A 24,316-nucleotide genomic window follows, 5' to 3' on the forward strand; every position below is an offset into this window, starting at 1 on the left:
ATGGCATTACTGGTGTATCACCGGACCAATTTGAAAATCGAAAAAAATGGAGCATTTTTTATATTTGCATCGGTTATATTTGGTTCGATTGCATTAAGGTAAGTTAGATTATGTTATTAGGTGCGCAGTTTTACTATACGGATTCATAGTATAAGTAGTAGTAAGAGTAGGAGTAGCAGTAGTAGTAGGAGTAGGAATGGGTTAAGAAGCAGGGGTTGGTTGGGTTCTGTTCTCGTCATAAAATGGGCAAATTAAGGATTTGCCCAAATTTTTCTGTACATTTTACAATCTATGGATCCGTATAGTAAAACAAGTGTACCTCTACGCGAAATAGTTCATCCGCTTCCACATACAGTGCCCAGGAGCGTCATTTAGGGGGGCAAGGAGGGGCATTTGCCCCCCCTGATTTTGAGCTGTATATAGATTTTATCAATAGAATAGTAGTAAATCAGTGAAAAACGTGAAATTTTACTTATATCAAGGGGTCTTGCCCCCCTTCCCCAAGCAAAATCTGAAATGACGTTCCTGACAGTGCCGCTTACAACATCAAAAACAACAAGCAAATACAATCACTATCTGAGCTTTTACTATTCCCCTTACCTGACTTTCAATCACTCTTCCTCATAAACTTAAATAAATTCTCCAATTGATCCGGTAAATTTCCTAAAAGTGGTCCAGCGATACAGCAGTTAACCCGATAATATATTTTATAATGTAAAAAAGACTAACAAATTACCAAATAGAAGGATCCTGCATAAACTGATCGTGATAGTATCAGGCAACTCTGCAATAAATTGACTCTTAACAATTGATTTTAACAAAATATAAAACATGAAGTGATTATATGTACTGATACTGATTCTAAAGACTTCTCACTAAGATCCCCCATTCATTTCTCTTATTTTCTATAAGTAATTAAGTCAGTATCAAAAACAATTGGATTGCTTTAAAAAAATAGGCAATTTAATACTAACAAAATACTATTGAATGGTTTATTTGTTCTAAAGATGTTTTATATACGGTAGGACAAAGAACTAAGTATCTGACTATAACAATCTCATCAAACAATCTCATCAAATTTTAAATAGATGGGTCTTCGTTTTCGTATTAGTTTTTACTGCTACTAACTTCAGTAGAAGAATACTACTAAGATGAAATATTTTTATTTTGTTGTTTGTTGAAGTTCAGCGTCCCTTTCCAGTAACAATCGAGACTATACAAGGCGTGGACCTACATTTTAAAGTGGAATCCGAACCACATAACACGTTCAATGTTTTCCCACTCGGGACCCTGTGCATCAAAGGAATACGCGCTAGCCACTAGACCAGTGGACAGGACTTGAAATCTTTTCTTAGAATTATGAAATTATATATTTAAAGGAAACGTTTGTTGCTTCTTAGTACCTCTCTCGTTCTGAGAAAAAATATTGTAACCAGAGATATAGTAAGTATTTATCACTTTCAGTTGCATTAAACTTAGAGATGGAAACTATCATTGTGGCACAGAATCCATATCAAAAACTGCTTCTAGCTATCGTCTTTTCTTTACTATGAAACCGGAAATGGTAGTTTCTCACTATTTCCGGTTTACATAGAGGGATAGCGATCGAGATGACAATCTTCGAATCCTGGATTCATATATATAAGCATATCTCGTTATCTCTTATTATTTTTGCTCTATGGTGATCACTATTAAAATTAGAAGTGATAGTAAATTTCTACCACAGGACAAAACTTGGAGATAGTCTATTGCGAAGGTACTGAATTCATGCTTCTCGCTAACTATTATCATGCTTGCTTTATGGTGATCAATTCTGAAACCGGGAGTTGTGATCAGGGGATCTAGGACGGACTTCTGGACGGGGTTGTAATACTGTTACTTAGAGCTATTTTTAAGAGCTTCAAACTCTGGGATGGTTTTTATTTATATATAAAATAAGAAAGTGTTCTCTTCTGGGGAAGGGAGATTGCCCCGATCGCCCCCTAGATCCGCCCCTGGTTGTGATATTTTTCCTACTTCATGTTTTTGTAGAGAAACAAGTGAGTTTCGTTTCACAGTGTAAAACTACGACAGACCTGCAATCTATGCAAATAGAATACTCAAACTTCAGCACAACAAGTAGCACAACTAAAATTCCTGGTTGGAATTATATACCTCTATAATCGGAAACACACTTAATTGTTTGCATACTTCCACAAAACATACAAACACCAAATTTTGCATACTTGTTCGTCATGGGATGTGAGTAATGGGAAAATTCCGATATCACGAAAAAGGCGACATTTTCCATGTAAATGAAGTGTCGAAATTTTTCGTCGTTTCGAAATGCTGGTTTCTAAGGTAGTTCCGCACACCATAGAAACGTCATATTTTGTCAGGCAGTGAAGCTAGGAACATAGTTTATGATAGAAGAAAGAGCATTAAAATTCGTTTTAGTTTCGCGGCGCAAATCGAAAAAATGTTAAATTTTTAATGGCTGTATGTAGGACGTTGAAATTTCGAGGTGATGTTTATTCTGATGCGTAGTTTGCGAATCCGCCCTTAAACTTGAAAAAATAGTCATGTTCGGTGTAAGAAAGTGCTAGGAATGTTATAAGGGGGCGTCTAATTCTACACAACTTGGAGATATGGTGGAATCACGAAATTGCGTTCAAGTGTGTAGATTACAGAACATGTGAGGGGAAAAATCCGACATGTTGGAAAAGTCGCCATCTTCGATTCAAAATGGCGGCTCAAAAATTTGTAACCATGAAAATTGTAAGTTGTGCTCTTGGTAGGTAAGCCAGGTTTCGCTATGTTATTAAGGACATAGTTCAGTTTAAGTGAAGAAACAAATCATTGGAGAAGTCGCCATCTTGAATGCAAAATTGCCATATTTTTGAATTGCCTTCATTTGGACTCTTATGTGGTATATTGAGGAGAATAAAGCATACAAAATTTAACGTAGTAAGTTAGCTCCGCGGTAAAGTGTTTGCTTTCGGAGTAGCAGGTCTGGGTTCGATTCCCCGCCGAACCTTGTTTTATCTAACGTTTTTTTCTTATCACATTGCTTCGTTTTATCAAAATAGTTTCTGTTGGCATTGCGTGAACAAAATATTTTCGTTATTACAGACATAGACGAAAAGAATATATTTATACACTAACTGTTGATATCGTCTCGAAACTAGGCAGTATGTTCGTGTAAAGTTTCGAGACGATACTGAAGTATTTAAAATCAAACATATGCTGCTTTGGAAACGGAGCATCACCAGTGTCTCTATCGGAAGCAATGTTCGGGGGGAGTATTACCCCGGGGGCACTGCTGATAACATTCTATTTGTTACTGTATTATAAAGGTATTATTTTGATGTCGCCAGGGGCGCTCTGAGGAGGCAGTGTCCCCCAAAAAGAGTCTGAAAGAAACATTGGGCATTATTTTCAGGATATAGTGTCCATACAAAACAACAATACATTTTGTCTCGCGACCACAGTGTCTACTTCAAACCGGAAACGATTGCAAAATATCTCTCTCCCCTTTTATGTCCCTCGTTAAGATACATGCGAATACCAAATTTGAAGTGAATACCACAAAGGGAAAGTATAAAATATTAATTTTAAGGAAATACGCACACACACAGGGACGTACGCAGGGGGTGGGTCCTTGGGGTCCGGACCACCCCCGAAATTCCAACTTTTGTGTAAATTTAGCCTAATTTTTGGGACAAGTTTAGGAATTTCAATATAAAATACACTGATATTGAGTTTGGACCCCTCCCGAAATAAATTCCTGCGTACGCCACTGCACACACACGCTCATACACACACACACAAATGGGCACCTCTTGAAAATTGTCTCGTCGGCAGCGTACATATTTATAAGATACGTGGAAAAGTGCCCCTTTCGATTTAATAGTTTTAGTTGTGGGTCCGGTTGGAATGAAATGCCGTATATAATAGAGTCAAGCTTATTTTCAATCACCTATGCTATAAAAATAAACTTTCGAAGAAAGAAAAAGTGAGAGAAAAACTTGCTGGGAATCGAACCCAGGTCTTCTACACAGTAGGCTCACGCATTTCCCCTACACCACTCAATTCCTTATATTTGGTACTTCCTACTTACTGCGCACATAATACTGGTACGTAGCGGGCCCGCGTCTGTGGAATTATATACCTCTATAATCGGAAACACACTTAATTGTTTGCATACTTCCACAAAACATACAAACACCAAATTTTGCATACTTGTTCGACATGGGATGTGAGTAATGGGAAAATTCCGATATCACGAAAAAGGCGACATTTTCCATATAAATGAAGTGTCGAAATTTTTCGTCGTTTCGAAATGCTGGTTTCTAAGGTAGTTCCGCACACCATAGAAACGTCATATTTTGTCAGGCAGTGAAGCTAGGAACATAGTTTATGATAGAAGAAAGAGCATTAAAATTCGTTTTAGTTTCGCGGCGCAAATCGAAAAAATGTTAAATTTTTAATGGCTGTATGTAGGACGTTGAAATTTCGAGGTGATGTTTATTCTGATGCGTAGTTTGCGAATCCGCCCTTAAACTTGAAAAAATAGTCATGTTCGGTGTAAGAAAGTGCTAGGAATGTTATAAGGGGGCGTCTAATTCTACACAACTTGGAGATATGGTGGAATCACGAAATTGCGTTCAAGTGTGTAGATTACAGGACATGTGAGGGGAAAAATCCGACATGTTGGAAAAGTCGCCATCTTCGATTCAAAATGGCGGCTCAAAAATTTGTAACCATGAAAATTGTAAGTTGTGCTCTTGGTAGGTAAGCCAGGTTTCGCTATGTTATTAAGGACATAGTTCAGTTTAAGTGAAGAAACAAATCATTGGAGAAGTCGCCATCTTGAATGCAAAATTGCCATATTTTTGAATTGCCTTCATTTGGACTCTTATGTGGTATATTGAGGAGAATAAAGCATACAAAATTTAACGTAGTAAGTTAGCTCCGCGGTAAAGTGTTTGCTTTCGGAGTAGCAGGTCTGGGTTCGATTCCCCGCCGAACCTTGTTTTATCTAACGTTTTTTTTCTTATCACATTGCTTCGTTTTATCAAAATAGTTTCTGTTGGCATTGCGTGAACAAAATATTTTCGTTATTACAGACATAGACGAAAAGAATATATTTATACACTAACTGTTGATATCGTCTCGAAACTAGGCAGTATGTTCGTGTAAAGTTTCGAGACGATACTGAAGTATTTAAAATCAAACATATGCTGCTTTGGAAACGGAGCATCACCAGTGTCTCTATCGGAAGCAATGTTCGGGGGGAGTATTACCCCGGGGGCACTGCTGATAACATTCTATTTGTTACTGTATTATAAAGGTATTATTTTGATGTCGCCAGGGGCGCTCTGAGGAGGCAGTGTCCCCCAAAAAGAGTCTGAAAGAAACATTGGGCATTATTTTCAGGATATAGTGTCCATACAAGACAACAATACATTTTGTCTCGCGACAACAGTGTCTACTTCAAACCGGAAACGATTGCAAAATATCTCTCTCCCCTTTTATGTCCCTCGTTAAGATACATGCGAATACCAAATTTGAAGTGAATACCACAAAGGGAAAGTATAAAATATTAATTTTAAAGAAATACGCACACACACAGGGACGTACGCAGGGGGTGGGTCCTTGGGGTCCGGACCACCCCCGAAATTCCAACTTTTGTGTAAATTTAGCCTAATTTTTGGGACAAGTTTAGGAATTTCAATATAAAATACACTGATATTGAGTTTGGACCCCTCCCGAAATAAATTCCTGCGTACGCCACTGCACACACACGCTCATACACACACACACAAATGGGCACCTCTTGAAAATTGTCTCGTCGGCAGCGTACATATTTATAAGATACGTGGAAAAGTGCCCCTTTCGATTTAATAGTTTTAGTTGTGGGTCCGGTTGGAATGAAATGCCGTATATAATAGAGTCAAGCTTATTTTCAATCACCTATGCTATAAAAATAAACTTTCGAAGAAAGAAAAAGTGAGAGAAAAACTTGCTGGGAATCGAACCCAGGTCTTCTACACAGTAGGCTCACGCATTTCCCCTACACCACTCAATTCCTTATATTTGGTACTTCCTACTTACTGCGCACATAATACTGGTACGTAGCGGGCCCGCGTCTGTGGAATTATATACCTCTATAATCGGAAACACACTTAATTGTTTGCATACTTCCACAAAACATACAAACACCAAATTTTGCATACTTGTTCGTCATGGGATGTGAGTAATGGGAAAATTCCGATATCACGAAAAAGGCGACATTTTCCATGTAAATGAAGTGTCGAAATTTTTCGTCGTTTCGAAATGCTGGTTTCTAAGGTAGTTCCGCACACCATAGAAACGTCATATTTTGTCAGGCAGTGAAGCTAGGAACATAGTTTATGATAGAAGAAAGAGCATTAAAATTCGTTTTAGTTTCGCGGCGCAAATCGAAAAAATGTTAAATTTTTAATGGCTGTATGTAGGACGTTGAAATTTCGAGGTGATGTTTATTCTGATGCGTAGTTTGCGAATCCGCCCTTAAACTTGAAAAAATAGTCATGTTCGGTGTAAGAAAGTGCTAGGAATGTTATAAGGGGGCGTCTAATTCTACACAACTTGGAGATATGGTGGAATCACGAAATTGCGTTCAAGTGTGTAGATTACAGGACATGTGAGGGGAAAAATCCGACATGTTGGAAAAGTCGCCATCTTCGATTCAAAATGGCGGCTCAAAAATTTGTAACCATGAAAATTGTAAGTTGTGCTCTTGGTAGGTAAGCCAGGTTTCGCTATGTTATTAAGGACATAGTTCAGTTTAAGTGAAGAAACAAATCATTGGAGAAGTCGCCATCTTGAATGCAAAATTGCCATATTTTTGAATTGCCTTCATTTGGACTCTTATGTGGTATATTGAGGAGAATAAAGCATACAAAATTTAACGTAGTAAGTTAGCTCCGCGGTAAAGTGTTTGCTTTCGGAGTAGCAGGTCTGGGTTCGATTCCCCGCCGAACCTTGTTTTATCTAACGTTTTTTTTTCTTATCACATTGCTTCGTTTTATCAAAATAGTTTCTGTTGGCATTGCGTGAACAAAATATTTTCGTTATTACAGACATAGACGAAAAGAATATATTTATACACTAACTGTTGATATCGTCTCGAAACTAGGCAGTATGTTCGTGTAAAGTTTCGAGACGATACTGAAGTATTTAAAATCAAACATATGCTGCTTTGGAAATGGAGCATCACCAGTGTCTCTATCGGAAGCAATGTTCGGGGGGAGTATTACCCCGGGGGCACTGCTGATAACATTCTATTTGTTACTGTATTATAAAGGTATTATTTTGATGTCGCCAGGGGCGCTCTGAGGAGGCAGTGTCCCCCAAAAAGAGTCTGAAAGAAACATTGGGCATTATTTTCAGGATATAGTGTCCATACAAGACAACAATACATTTTGTCTCGCGACAACAGTGTCTACTTCAAACCGGAAACGATTGCAAAATATCTCTCTCCCCTTTTATGTCCCTCGTTAAGATACATGCGAATACCAAATTTGAAGTGAATACCACAAAGGGAAAGTATAAAATATTAATTTTAAAGAAATACGCACACACACAGGGACGTACGCAGGGGGTGGGTCCTTGGGGTCCGGACCACCCCCGAAATTCCAACTTTTGTGTAAATTTAGCCTAATTTTTGGGACAAGTTTAGGAATTTCAATATAAAATACACTGATATTGAGTTTGGACCCCTCCCGAAATAAATTCCTGCGTACGCCACTGCACACACACGCTCATACACACACACACACAAATGGGCACCTCTTGAAAATTGTCTCGTCGGCAGCGTACATATTTATAAGATACGTGGAAAAGTGCCCCTTTCGATTTAATAGTTTTAGTTGTGGGTCCGGTTGGAATGAAATGCCGTATATAATAGAGTCAAGCTTATTTTCAATCACCTATGCTATAAAAATAAACTTTCGAAGAAAGAAAAAGTGAGAGAAAAACTTGCTGGGAATCGAACCCAGGTCTTCTACACAGTAGGCTCACGCATTTCCCCTACACCACTCAATTCCTTATATTTGGTACTTCCTACTTACTGCGCACATAATACTGGTACGTAGCGGGCCCGCGTCTGTGGAATTATATACCTCTATAATCGGAAACACATTTAATTGTTTGCATACTTCCACAAAACATACAAACACCAAATTTTGCATACTTGTTCGTCATGGGATGTGAGTAATGGGAAAATTCCGATATCACGAAAAAGGCAACATTTTCCATGTAAATGAAGTGTCGAAATTTTTCGTCGTTGGAAATGCTGGTTTTTAGGGTAGTTCCGCACACCATAGAAACGTCATATTTTGTCAGGCAGTGAAGCTAGGAACATAGTTTATGATAGAAAAAAGAGCATTAAAATTCGTTTTAGTTTCGCGGCGCAAATCGAAAAAATGTTAAATTTTTAATGGCTGTATGTAGGACGTTGAAATTTCGAGGTGATTTTTATTCTGATGCGTAGTTTGCGAATCCGCCCTTAAACTTGAAAAAATAGTAATGTTCGGTGTAAGAAAGTGCTAGGAATGTTATAAGGGGGCGTCTAATTCTACACAACTTGGAGATATGGTGGAATCACGAAATTGCGTTCAAGTGTGTAGATTACAGGACATGTGAGGGGAAAAATCCGACATGTTGGAAAAGTCGCCATCTTCGATTCAAAATGGCGGCTCAAAAATTTGTAACCATGAAAATTGTAAGTTGTGCTCTTGGTAGGTAAGCCAGGTTTCGCTATGTTATTAAGGACATAGTTCAGTTTAAGTGAAGAAACAAATCATTGGAGAAGTCGCCATCTTGAATGCAAAATTGCCATATTTTTGAATTGCCTTCATTTGGACTCTTATGTGGTATATTGAGGAGAATAAAGCATACAAAATTTAACGTAGTAAGTTAGCTCCGCGGTAAAGTGTTTGCTTTCGGAGTAGCAGGTCTGGGTTCGATTCCCCGCCGAACCTTGTTTTATCTAACGTTTTTTTTTCTTATCACATTGCTTCGTTTTATCAAAATAGTTTCTGTTGGCATTGCGTGAACAAAATATTTTCGTTATTACAGACATAGACGAAAAGAATATATTTATACACTAACTGTTGATATCGTCTCGAAACTAGGCAGTATGTTCGTGTAAAGTTTCGAGACGATACTGAAGTATTTAAAATCAAACATATGCTGCTTTGGAAATGGAGCATCACCAGTGTCTCTATCGGAAGCAATGTTCGGGGGGAGTATTACCCCGGGGGCACTGCTGATAACATTCTATTTGTTACTGTATTATAAAGGTATTATTTTGATGTCGCCAGGGGCGCTCTGAGGAGGCAGTGTCCCCCAAAAAGAGTCTGAAAGAAACATTGGGCATTATTTTCAGGATATAGTGTCCATACAAGACAACAATACATTTTGTCTCGCGACAACAGTGTCTACTTCAAACCGGAAACGATTGCAAAATATCTCTCTCCCCTTTTATGTCCCTCGTTAAGATACATGCGAATACCAAATTTGAAGTGAATACCACAAAGGGAAAGTATAAAATATTAATTTTAAAGAAATACGCACACACACAGGGACGTACGCAGGGGGTGGGTCCTTGGGGTCCGGACCACCCCCGAAATTCCAACTTTTGTGTAAATTTAGCCTAATTTTTGGGACAAGTTTAGGAATTTCAATATAAAATACACTGATATTGAGTTTGGAGCCCTCCCGAAATAAATTCCTGCGTACGCCACTGCACACACACGCTCATACACACACACACACAAATGGGCACCTCTTGAAAATTGTCTCGTCGGCAGCGTACATATTTATAAGATACGTGGAAAAGTGCCCCTTTCGATTTAATAGTTTTAGTTGTGGGTCCGGTTGGAATGAAATGCCGTATATAATAGAGTCAAGCTTATTTTCAATCACCTATGCTATAAAAATAAACTTTCGAAGAAAGAAAAAGTGAGAGAAAAACTTGCTGGGAATCGAACCCAGGTCTTCTACACAGTAGGCTCACGCATTTCCCCTACACCACTCAATTCCTTATATTTGGTACTTCCTACTTACTGCGCACATAATACTGGTACGTAGCGGGCCCGCGTCTGTGGAATTATATACCTCTATAATCGGAAACACATTTAATTGTTTGCATACTTCCACAAAACATACAAACACCAAATTTTGCATACTTGTTCGTCATGGGATGTGAGTAATGGGAAAATTCCGATATCACGTAAAAGGCAACATTTTCCATGTAAATGAAGTGTCGAAATTTTTCGTCGTTGGAAATGCTGGTTTTTAGGGTAGTTCCGCACACCATAGAAACGTCATATTTTGTCAGGCAGTGAAGCTAGGAACATAGTTTATGATAGAAAAAAGAGCATTAAAATTCGTTTTAGTTTCGCGGCGCAAATCGAAAAAATGTTAAATTTTTAATGGCTGTATGTAGGACGTTGAAATTTCGAGGTGATTTTTATTCTGATGCGTAGTTTGCGAATCCGCCCTTAAACTTGAAAAAATAGTAATGTTCGGTGTAAGAAAGTGCTAGGAATGCTATAAGGGGGCGTCTAATTCTACACAACTGGTAGATATGGTGGAATCACGAAATTGCGTTCAAGTGTGTAGATTACAGGACATGTGAGGGGAAAAATCCGACATGTTGGAAAAGTCGCCATCTTCGATTCAAAATGGCGGCTCAAAAATTTGTAACCATGAAAATTGTAAGTTGTGCTCTTGGTAGGTAAGCCAGGTTTCGCTATGTTATTAAGGACATAGTTCAGTTTAAGTGAAGAAACAAATCATTGGAGAAGTCGCCATCTTGAATGCAAAATTGCCATATTTTTGAATTGCCTTCATTTGGACTCTTATGTGGTATAGTGAGGAGAATAAAGCATACAAAATTTAACGTAGTAAGTTAGCTCCGCGGTAAAGTGTTTGCTTTCTGAGTAGCAGGACTGTGTTCGATTCCCCGCCGAACCTTGTTTTATCTAACGTTTTTTTCTTATCACATTGCTTCGTTTTATCAAAATAGTTTCTGTTGGCATTGCGTGAACAAAATATTTTCGTTATTACAGACATAGACGAAAAGAATATATTTATACACTAACTGTTGATATCGTCTCGAAACTAGGCAGTATGTTCGTGTAAAGTTTCGAGACGATACTGAAGTATTTAAAATCAAACATATGCTGCTTTGGAAATGGAGCATCACCAGTGTCTCTATCGGAAGCAATGTTCGGGGGGAGTATTACCCCGGGGGCACTGCTGATAACATTCTATTTGTTACTGTATTATAAAGGTATTATTTTGATGTCGCCAGGGGCGCTCTGAGGAGGCAGTGTCCCCCAAAAAGAGTCTGAAAGAAACATTGGGCTTTATTTTCAGGATATAGTGTCCATACAAGACAACAATACATTTTGTCTCGCGACAACAGTGTCTACTTCAAACCGGAAACGATTGCAAAATATCTCTCTCCCCTTTTATGTCCCTCGTTAAGATACATGCGAATACCAAATTTGAAGTGAATACCACAATGGGAAAGTATAAAATATTAATTTTAAGGAAATACGCACACACACAGGGACGTACGCAGGGGGTGGGTCCTTGGGGTCCGGACCACCCCCGAAATTCCAACTTTTGTGTAAATTTAGCCTAATTTTTGGGACAAGTTTAGGAATTTCAATATAAAATACACTGATATTGAGTTTGGACCCCTCCCGAAATAAATTCCTGCGTACGCCACTGCACACACACGCTCATACACACACACACAAATAGGCACCTCTTGAAAATTATCTCGTCGGCAGCGTACATATTTATAAGATACGTGGAAAAGTGCCCCTTTCGATTTAATAGTTTTAGTTGTGGGTCCGGTTGGAATGAAATGCCGTATATAATAGAGTCAAGCTTATTTTCAATCACCTATGCTATAAAAATAAACTTTCGAAGAAAGAAAAAGTGAGAGAAAAACTTGCTGGGAATCTAACCCAGGTCTTCTACACAGTAGGCTCACGCATTTCCCCTACACCACTCAATTCCTTATATTTGGTACTTCCTACTTACTGCGCACATAATACTGGTACGTAGCGGGCCCGCGTCTGTGGAATTACACCTGTAAAATCGGAATAGTAATCGTGTTATATATGTGTTTTTTAGGATGATTAAGGAAATGATGTCTTCTTATTTCATTGTAATAAGAAATTAGAAAGACACGATTCTAGTACAATGTTCTACTACAGTGTAGAAAGTGGTGTTGTTTAAGTTGCTATAAACAAATTTTTTAAAAGCCTCCAGTAATATTCATATTCTAAATTATCTAGTAAATAAACGTCTTGATTGAAAATATAAGAGGAAAGATACAGGAAGACTGTATGTAATTGTCCAGTATAAATAAACATTTCAACAAGTCCTGCTGCCCAATTATTACAAAGGACAGCATTATAATACAGTGTACTACGTTACTGTGCAAGAACTGGTGTTCAATCAAATGTTATGAACTAATGTTTAAAAAGCCTTAACAAAATTCATATTTGTAAATTACGAACACATTTAGTCTTCATAAAAATACAAGACGAGAGATACAGGTAGACTGCAAGAAATTGTCCAGTAAATATGAAATATTTCAAAAAGTCTTGCTGCAGGTAATATGTACTACTATGCCGAAGGATTCAATTATAAGGGACTTTTTATATTACAGTGCAAAAGTAGTGTTCTCTCAAATGTTACCAACAAATGTTTAAAAAGCCTCCAACAATAATCATATTTGTAAATCACCTACAAATTGTAGTCTTCATTGAAAATACATGAATAAATATACAGGGAGACTGCAAGAATTTGTGCAGTATATATGAAACTTTTCAAGAAATCTTGCTGAGGTAATATGTACAAATATGCCCAAGGTTTCCATTATAATCCACTGTACTACATTATAGTACAAAAGTAGTGTTCACTCAAATGCTATGAAAAAAAAAATAAACAATCTCCAACAATATTCATATTTGTAAATTATCTAGTAAATTGTAGTCTTCATTGCAAATACAAGAACAAATGTGCAGGAAGCCTGAAATATTTTCCCACCCTTGTATCACAGATATGAATTACTTTTCCTGCAGGTAATATGTACAATTAACTTCAAGGACACTATTATAATACATTGTACTAAATTACACTGCAAAACATAATATTAAAAAATGCTACGAATAAATATTTGAAAGGTTGCAAAAATCACATTTGTAAACAGTGAGTGTTTTCGCAAAATGCAAGGTTTAATAGGTAGGCTATTGGAAGACAGTGTCCGCTGTTTATGTTTGAGAATATAAATTATGTTATTGTCTCTAACATGTATAGGTGTGCGTAAAGTGTACATAATAAGCCATGCATATGATTGCCAGAGTAGAAGTAGTAATAGAGTTCTTTCTAATAAATTGTGTGCTTGTTTTTCAAAGTTACATGGAAGGAATAATACCGGTTGAATTGAAGTATGTGTTGGTAACAGGTGTCTGCTGTAAAGGGAAGTGAATTCCTGAAGGAATACTTTTCTAGAACATGACACCTCATGGCAAAGGCCTGACCGGGGGTCTGGGGGCGGAGCCCCCAGCGAGCTTTAGCGAGTAGATTAATAAGATCAAAGATAGAATCTGTTCCACGGATGCTGAATCCGTTTCAAAAAGCCATTATTAGCTATCACTTATCATTTTTGTTATATGGCGATAAAGATTGAAAGCAGGAATGGCTAATTTGAACCACTTCCGGCTTGAATAGAGGGTTAAGGGAGGAGATGAAATCTATTCTTAGGACGCTAAATCGATTTCAGAAAACTTCTTCTCGATATCTTTTATAGTTTTTGCTCTATGAATATAAGTATTGAAACCGAAAGTAGTAGTAAATTTCAAGCATTTCCGGTTACAAAAGAGTGAAGCAGGTTATGACGATATGTTCTCTTAAAACCCTGAATTGATTCCAGAAAATTGCTTGTCGCTATCTATTACAATTTTTGTTTTATCGCGACAAGTGTTAAAACCAGAAATGGTTAATTTAAACACTTTCGGTTCAAATAAAGTGTTAACGAAGAAGATGGAATCTATTCTTGGGACACTGAATTGATTTTTTTAAAATGCATCGAGATATATCTCACCGATTTAGCTCTATGGAAATTAGTATTAGCTATAAATTCAAAAATAGTAATAAACTTCAACCATTTCTGCCTTTGTGGAGTGTTGCGGATTGTAATGGTATTTCCTCTTGAGATCCTGAATCGATTGTAGATGAACCACTTGTCGCTATCTATTACCAATTTTGTTCTGTGGCGATAAATGTTGAAACTTGTAATCGTTAATTTGAACCACTTCTGGTGTGAACAGAGATCAAGGGAGAAGGTAGTGCCTATTCTTAGAACGCTTAATCGATCGCAAAAAACCGCATCACGCCTTCTTCAAGTTTTTGCTTTATAAAAATCCGTATTGAATATACTAGTAAATTCAGCCACTTTCAGTTTCGATAATATTGTGGGTTCAGATGACATATAGCTTATATATTCTTGAGACGCTGTATCGATTCGATTGAAAAAAAAAAACACTTGTGGCTATCTATTATTATTTTTGTTCTATATCGATCAAAGTTGAAACCGAAAATGATTATTTTAAACAACTTTCGATCTGAATAGAGGATTAATGGAAAAGATAGACCTATTTTTTTGGTAGCTGAATTGATTGCAAAAATCTACATCTCGATATCTCGTAATTCAGTATTGAAACCGGAAATAATAGTAAATATAAACAATTTCTGGTTTTGATTCAATGTTGTAGATAGTTGTATGTTGTCTTAAGACGCTAAATTGTTTGCAATAAATCGCTTCTCGCTATCTATTACTCTTTTCGTTCTATAGCGATAAAAATTGAAACCAAAAAAGGGTATTTAAACCACTTACGGTTTGAATGGAGGGTTAATGGAGGAGATCCAACCTATTTTAGGGGCTCTAAATCGACCACAATAAACGACTTCTCAATATCTGTTACTGTTTTTGCTCTGACACCTGTCGACAGACAGACGGACAAAGCCATTCTAAAGACTTCCGACACTTATGCATAGCTTAAGCTGCAAGTGTAATAAAGACGAACATTGAATATATTCTTGGGACACTGAATTAGTTCTGGAAAACCGCGTCTTTCTATATATTACCGTTTGTGTTCTGTGGTGATCAACAATGTAGCAGTAAGCGATAGATCACTACCACTTCTGGATTAAATAAAAGTCAAATTATTAGATGAATCTATTCGTGTTGCAAAACTATGTATGCTTCTCGCTATTTCTTACCGCTCTTGCTCTTATGCCAGCTGACAGACGAACGGATGGATAGACAGACAGATGAACATAGCCGTTCTATAAGACTTCCTATACGTATGCATAGTACACTGAGAAAAATAAGTGGTAACCTAGTGGGGGTTAATGGACAATTTAGCTGCTAGAACCAGTTAATAATTTGTAACAACCCTTCTGAGACAAAAAAGGTTAATTTTACGAGGTCGCCGGTAATCAATCAAGAAAGGTTACTAGAAAATGTGTAGAAACAATCCAGTGTTTGGTTGCTATTAACCTATAAAATAGGTTAGAAGAAGGTAACCAATTCAAGAAGGTTAATTTAATTTAAAACACTGTGTTGTTATCAACCGATTTTCACACAAGGCAAATTTAACCCTCCGAAACTTGTTTACTGGTAACACTGCATTACTAGAAGTACAAACAGCAAGGTCGCCATTTGCAATTTTAAGAACGAAAAGTTTTAAGAATTATGAATACATCCGAAGGAATAGGAAAACAGTTATTAAAATATGGATTCTACATAAATTAATAGAGAAATGTGAAGGAAAGTTTATTTACGGAGGTTTATGCATATTCTGAGATTTAAATGAATAAAATGTTATGTGACATGTTTCTAGTACAAATATCCACACTAGATGGTAGCACTACTAGTTATGTAATTGTCGTCAAATAATTCACACGCTCGTAACAATAATTTTGTAATGTGTTTAGGAAACATAATGCGTTTTACGTTGCTTTACGGTACAAATATCAAAATCCTTTTACGTCTTTGCTTATAGGGAAGAGTATCACCCAAACAAATTCTCACTGTTAGTTGTTAAATACTTGTGATATTGGTGGCTTATAAGGGTAGGGCGTTACCGTCATACCTTACCAAGCAACCTAGCCTCTCTTGTGTCAGTTACTGTGCCAGCGAGGACCAAGTATAGCATACGTACTTGCGAGCATAGCACAATTACAGCACTTAGGGGTCTGACGAAAGTTTTCACTTTCGGAGGGTGTCTTGTTTTTTGAACCTCATCTAACATCTTTTTCATTTATTTTTTCATCTTCATCTGGGCTTTGGCCCTCGGCTCCTCTATCACGATGACGGACACTGGCAAAGTTAACGGATCTACGAATCTCGGTCAAGATGTCGGATTACAACCTCCACCGCTTAACATCGGGCCTAACGGTCGCCAAAAGACGCAGCCAAGGATTGTTACGGGAACACCTCGTTCAGACCGTAACTCTATTCCTTCCTATGCTGACTGCATCACCAAAGGACATAGAATTCGTTCACGATCTTTCTCTGATGGCGAACAAGCGCTAGATTCAAAGAAGCAACGAATTTCTCCCAGTGTTAATCAGCCTACAACTGACAGCCATTGTATGGATTGGGCATCCACTTCTGCCGATAATCATCAGCAATACCAGCCAGAACCCGTGTACAACTTCTTGCTAACCGACTACGATCAGAAATATGACACTGTTCGTGCTGTCTTCCAGCAATTAGTCAAGTACGTCCCTCGGCCTGAAATCCGTGAAATTGTTAAGACACGCCGTGGCATCATTTTGAAATCCACTAACCCAAATTTCGCCACGCATGTTCGCAACAAGGCAACTTATGAAATTTTTGGGACGAAAGCAAAGATTTCTACTTTACAACCGAGTACACGAAAAACTCCTCCTCCACCACGGCGGCCTCCTATGCTGTCTGTAGTTATTCGTGGTGTAGAACCCGATCTTACTGATGACGAAATTCTTGCTGAACTCCATCAGGAAGGGCTACCTATAAAGCGTTGTATCAGGATCAAGAACAACCAAGGACCAACTTATCTCGTACGAGTGCTAACTGATCAACAACAGCTGATTGATCAACTTCTATCCAAGGGCGCATATATCTATAGACGCAAATATAAGGTTGAGCCCTCTCGCACGCCAGCACCTCTGCCTGTTCGCTGCGAGAAATGTCAACAGTATAATTCACACCCAACAGCTGAATGCACAAACAACACCAAATGTGGCTATTGTTCCCGCGAACATCCTACAAAAAACTGTCCAAACCTTGAAGAACCACCACGTTGTGATCGCTGCTCTGAACGTCACCCAACGTACAGCTATAAATGTAAAGCTAAGCCTCAGCCTGATCCAGCTAAGCCTGAACTCGTTGTCCCCATACGTTCAGTCGATGCACCAACTCCACCAGCAAATTCATTGCGCCATCCAGTTACTGTCGAAGATCTACTTCGTTTTCTCACTATTTCACTACAGAACATCCACCCATTTCTTCGCAACCATATTCTAACTCAAATCATGCACGCAGCCAAACTGTTATTTAATCTACAACTACATGCAACATATTCCGGACCAACAGTGCATTTTCAAATCCAACCACTTGAAGTTTATGTTTGATATGGACAACTCTACCTACGGACTAATATTCACTTTCATTATGAGTTACAATTTACTATTCCTTAACATACGATCACTGTTGATGCACCAACTGCTCTTTACACAGCTCCTACAGGAAGAACAAATTGCCGCATTTGCTCTTAATGAAACTTACCTTGCACCATATTTAACATGCTATATACCGAAGTATCACTTACTTCGACATGACGCACCACCTGGACCACGTCTCTACGGAGGCACAGCTATTGGTATTCGGCAAAATCTTCCTTATCGTGCAGTTACTGTTCCACCTGCTCTTGACCTTCCTGAACATAACATGACGACAATTTATTTTAGAGGCAAAACCATTACCTTTGTTACTATTTACTATCGTCCAGGCAGAGCTTTCAGCTATGATTTCTTCCACTATATTGATACCAACTTCCGGCATTACATTATCGTGGCCGACCTCAATTTTCATAGCCGTTCCCAACGTGACAAAGACAACTTTATCGATTTTGTTCGGAATGAAACACGAGCTGAATTTCATACTTTACCGAAACCTACACGTCCTATCAGTCGCACTACTCCTGACGTAGTCATAACTTCATCTTCACTATCTCAGTCTATTCACATATCTGTACTTGACTCCATAGGTAGCGACCATGTCCCCATCAAAGTCGAACTTCATTGTTCTCCCAACACTCAGCCGAAGCCTCCTCCTCAGAAGGTCTACTGCTACCGAAGGGCAAATTGGGAACAATATCGCACCGATTTAGACACTGCTGTAACTACGCTCACAATGCCTAGTACGCAATACGAACTCGATCGAACAATCACTGGACTTACTACAGCCCTTCAAGACGCAGCACAACGTTCTATTCCAACAATCGAAGTTCAGCTACACAAACCTAAGTTACCTCCGCAATATTTACCATTTATTTCAGCATCCCGGAGAGCTTTCCGTGAATATCTCGCTACGGGTAATCTTGAAGCGCTTCGGCTTCATCGCCAGTACCTAAGGATCACTCATAATTATATCGTTGCGTTCAAGAGACGCCACTGGATTCAAACTTGCAACACACTAGCTAATGAAACACATCCTACAAAATATTGGCGCAAGTTTCATCAATTAACAGGTAGAGTCTCTCGTACGCCTTACCCCATTGTTCATAATCATCAAGCAGTCCTTACGGATGCAGAAAAGGCTAATATTTTTGCTTCCTATTTTCAAAATATCTTTACACCTCTACCCGGTTGGCATACACCAGGTCGCTTGCAATCAACTATAAACCGACATACCGATGCAGCTTCTCCTTTCTTTCGTCCGTCTGCTGATCATGATTTAGAACCAAATAATCCTCTAACCATGCCGATTCAACCCGAAACTATTAGTAATACACTTAAAGGTAAACGGAATACTGCACCAGGATTTGACTCTGTTACATATGTACTCATCAGACAGGCGCCTCACTCTTTTCTACTCTTTCTTAGCACCATTTATACCTTTATTCTGCGAACTGGATATATTCCACTCGACTGGAAATACTCAAAAGTGCTTCTCTTTCTTAAACCAAAGAAACCTCCATCAGAAGTCACATCATATCGTCCTATTCACCTCACTAGTTGTCTCTGCAAAATCTTGGAAAGAATCCTTGTCCGTCGCATGCACGACCATCTTCACTCACATAATCTTCTTCCAATACACCAAGCTGGATTCCGACCAAATTTTAGTACTCAAGATCAATTATTCCGTCTCACCACAGCTATTTACAATCAATATAATACAGGTTTTCCTTCTTGCCTTGTAACGTTTGATTTGGAAAAGGCTTTTGACAAAGTTTGGCACCCTGGCTTACTATATAAACTTCGTAACTATCTTCTGCCAACTTCGTACATCCGCTTCATACACTCCTTCTTAATAGGACGATTAGCTTATATCTCAATTAATGGAACGCTCTCTCATCCTATCTTGCTGCAATCTGGTGTACCACAAGGCTCATCATTGTCTCCTTTATTATACTTACTGTACGTCGCTGATTTTGTTATTCCTAATAACACCACAATATTTCAGTTTGCTGATGACACTGCTTTTTTCACAACTGGCCGCACCGTACAATCTCTCAATAAAACCATGCAAGTAGCCATTGATGCATTTGTGCGATGGTGTCATGTTTGGAGGTTAAATATTAACTCTTCCAAAACACAAACCATAGTTTTCTTACCACGTCGACGCCGTTCACGAGTACATCGAAACCCGAATCTACTTCGCCTTCAGGTTGACCTTACGCCTATTCCAGTTTCAAGTACTATTACGTATCTCGGTGTCATTTTTGACACTCATCTTACCTGGACTCCACATCTCACCAAACTCATAGGTCAGGCGCAAAATCGACTTAATCTTCTCAAACGATTAGTGGGCACAACTTGGGGATTAAGGGCACATACCGTTCTCAATACATATAAAACCTTCATGCGGAGTACACTAACCTATGGGCATACAGCCTGGGCATCTGCGCCCCTAAAATTCTATCAAAAACTTGCTATACTAGAACGCCATGCTATACGCCTAGCATACCGCATAAGCCTACCTCATCCAACACGTTTACTTTATGAGATGATCAATTTTCCGCCATTATTAACGCACCTCGAACAGCTACGTATACGTTACATCAGCAAACGTATAGCACAGCCCCATCCTATGATACTTGATATACTCCGCTACGACCGTGACAACGATGCACCACCAACATTCATTGACACCCCTCTCCAACACTTCATGACATTATATCATTTACAGTTAGATGATGACATATTGGACCCCGAAATCTATACAATCTACCGACCGCATGAACTTTCATCTCATATCTATCCATCATATGCACAGTAATACCTATTAACAAGGGCCTCCTTCGTCTTCATCAGTTCCTGAATCGCCCCAGGAACAGAAGATAACTTCATTCGTCTGAACTAACATAACCTTGTGATGTGACGTCCAAAGCACTGCATTTCATCCATTCATTACAGTTGTTCATTTTATTACTGCAGCCCTTAACTTTCTTCTCCTCTCATATTTTGTGTTTATGTAATAATAACTGCCAATAGTCTCTTCTAACCATTAACCTATTAGTGTTTATGTTATATATATATATTTTTTTTCTCTCTCCTAGAATCATTTCAATCCATGTATGTTTCATATTAATGTGATGAATAAAGAAATAATAAACCTGGCAACCCTTAGACCACCTACATTTCCATAGAGACACTTGGTCTACAGTACAACACTTACCCGAAGAAAGGGCACAACCCTTTAAACGGGACGACGAACAAAAAAAAAAAAAAAAAATAGGGCGTTACCCATCTGCTGATCATACTTTAGAACCAAATAATCCTCTAACCATGGAAATTCACCCCGAAACTATTAGTAATGCACTTACAGGCAAACGGAATACTGCACCAGGCTTTGACTCTGTTACATATGTTCTCGTCAGACAGGCATCTCATTCTTTCCTCCACTTTCTTAGCAGCATTTATAACTTTATTCTACGAACAGGATTTTTTCCGCTCGACTGGAAGTACTCCAAAGTTCTTCTTTTCCCTAAACCAAAGAAACCTCCATCAGAAGTCACATCGTACCGTCCTATTCACCTCACAAGTTGTCTCTGCAAAATCTTGGAACGAATCCTTGTACGTCGCATGCACGACCATCTCAATTCACATAACCTTATTCCAATTCATCAAGCTGGATTTAGGCCACATTTTAGCACTCTCGATCAATTATTCCGTCTCACCACAGCAATTTATAATCAGTTTAATACAGGATATCCTTCTTGCCTTGTAACCTTTGATCTAGAAAAAGCTTTCGACAAGGTTTGGCACCCTGGTTTACTATACAAACTTCGTAACTACCTTCTACCAACCTCTTACATCCGATTCGTACATTCCTTCTTAATAGGGCGAATAGCTTATATCTCGATCAATGGAACGTTATCTCATCCCATCTTCTTACAATCTGGGGTACCGCAAGGCTCATCTTTGTCTCCTTTATTATACTTATTGTACGTCGCGGACCTAGTCGTTCCTAATACTACCACAATATTTCAGTTTGCGGACGACACTGCATTTTTTACAACTGCCCGTACTGTACGCTCTCTTAATAAAACCATGCAAGTAGCTATTGACGCATTCGTGCGTTGGTGTCATATATGGAGGTTGAACATTAACTCTTCAAAAACACAAGCCATAGTTTTCTTGCCACGTAGACGCCGCTCTCGAATACATCGAAATCCGAATCTACTTCGTCTTCAGGTTGATCTTACGCCTGTACCCGTGTCAACCACTATTACTTATCTCGGTGTCATTTTTGACACTCATCTTACATGGATTCCACACCTTACCAAACTCGTAGGCCAAGCACAAAACCGACTTAATCTCCTGAAACGACTAGTTGGCACAACCTGGGGGCTTCGAGCACGTACCGTAATCAATACATATAAAACATTCATGCGCAGTACGTTAACATATGGACATACAGCTTGGATATCTGCACCGTTAAAATTCTACCAAAAACTTGCTATCCTCGAGCGTCATGCTATACGCCTGGCATATCGTATAAGACTGCCGCATCCAACGAGATTACTTTATGAGATGATCGACTTTCCGCCATTACTAAATCATCTTGAACAACTTCGTATACGTTATATCTGCAAACGATTTGCTCTGCACCATCCCCTGACGCTTGAAATCCTCCGCTACGACCGTGATAACGATGCACCGCCCAATTACGTTGATACTCCTCTTCAGCACTTCATGACACTATATCATTTACAGTTAGATAACGATATGCTGGACCCCGAAATCTTTGCAATTTATCGCCCGCATGAATTTTCATCTCATATCTATCCATCATACGCACCGTAAGAACCTATTAACAAGGGCCTCCTCTGTCAATCATCAGTTCCTGAATCGCCCCAGGAACAGAAGATAACTTCATTCGTCTAAACTAACATAACCTAGTGATGTGACGTCTAGAGCACTTCATTTCATCTATTTCATCAACTCCATTTGCACCTTTATTATTATTATTATTATTATTATTATTATTATTATTATTATTATTATTATTATTATTATTATTATTATTATTATTTGTTTTGAGTCCAATTTACCTTTTATTCCATGCTTTGTGTTAATGTAATACCTGACAATGCTAACATGTTCATTTGTAGCACTTAACATATTCCTGTTCATGTACGTGTTTTTCATTTTCTGAATAACGTCACTTAATCCATGCTTAATATAATGAATGAATGAATAAAGAAATAATAAATATGAAACCTCTTAGACCACCTATATTTCCTTCAAATCAATAAATCAAATTAAAGCACTTACCCGAAGAAAGGGCACAACCCTTTAACCGGGATGACGGACAAAAAAAAAAAAAAAGTAGGGCGTTACTCTTTAAACGGGATGACGAAAAAAATAAAAAAAGTACATACTACAAATGAAAATAAATTTAGGTAGTTTTTATTTATTTTAGTGTTGTATTTTTTGATGTGCTCGTGGCTGAGTGAATATCTGTTACTGTTATTTATTAAATAAGTTATACTAATCAAAATACACGGTTAGAAAGTTGTCGCACCCTGTTTCGTTAACCGAGCAGTCGGTTATTCCAACATACTAACAAGGTTACCGGTTACAGGCTATGATTGATAGTGGTAACTACATGATCGGTTAGCGTACCCCTGTGAGTTATTACACTGTAACCTAGCAATGTTAACCTGTAACGCAAGGTTACGATCCAGTGATGTGCCGTAAACTATAATTTTACGTGTACGCGATTGTCTACTGTAATCTATACGTAATCTACATTACATCTTTTCCCGTGTAGACTATGTAGACAACCACTATCAAATGTCAGAAAGAATTTCGTTGCTCGTTTGTTCATATTTCCTCATTCAGTTGTTTTGCTTCGGTGCAGCGAAAGATTAGGGAAACGACTAACATATAAAAAGTAGAGGGAATTATTTAATCTCTATGTTTACTCTGCTCTGCACATACCACACGACCCGCTCGGGAGAGTAATACTCCCGGAAATACGTTTTCCCGCGCGCTACTCTAGCCAGCTGTTTTACGCGCTATCCTAGCCAGTTGTTTTAAGTTGATCAGAAAATTTATATCATGAAGCACAAGGGGAACAAAACGAGCCCAATATCATGGAGTACAAGGGCATAAGTACTACAACTACTTATTTGCAAAAAAGTAAATAAATAACTTTTTTAAGTATTATTTTCATATTATTTTAATTTAATAAGTGTTATAAAAATGTAAAAAAAACTTTCCTCGAGCCGGGTTTGAACTCGCGCCCAAACAGACTTTTAGTATTAGCGCTAGCCCACTCGGCCACGAAGGCCGACAGCAGCAAGCGTTTGATTTTGCTATTTTAATGCAACGTGGCAAGAAGTGGATAACGCCAACCAATCAGAACTGTGTTTCTCGTTTCTACTTCCGGGAGCATTACTCTCCCGAGCTAGTCCTCATGCCACTTCCTTAGATTTTCCACTTCGAGCACTGCTTTTGTAATAAAATTTACAAAACT

This window comes from Thermobia domestica, chromosome 3 (assembly GCF_964235325.1).
Source record: "Thermobia domestica chromosome 3, izTheDome1.hap1.1, whole genome shotgun sequence".
Classification (NCBI taxonomy): Eukaryota; Metazoa; Arthropoda; class Insecta; order Zygentoma; family Lepismatidae; genus Thermobia; species Thermobia domestica.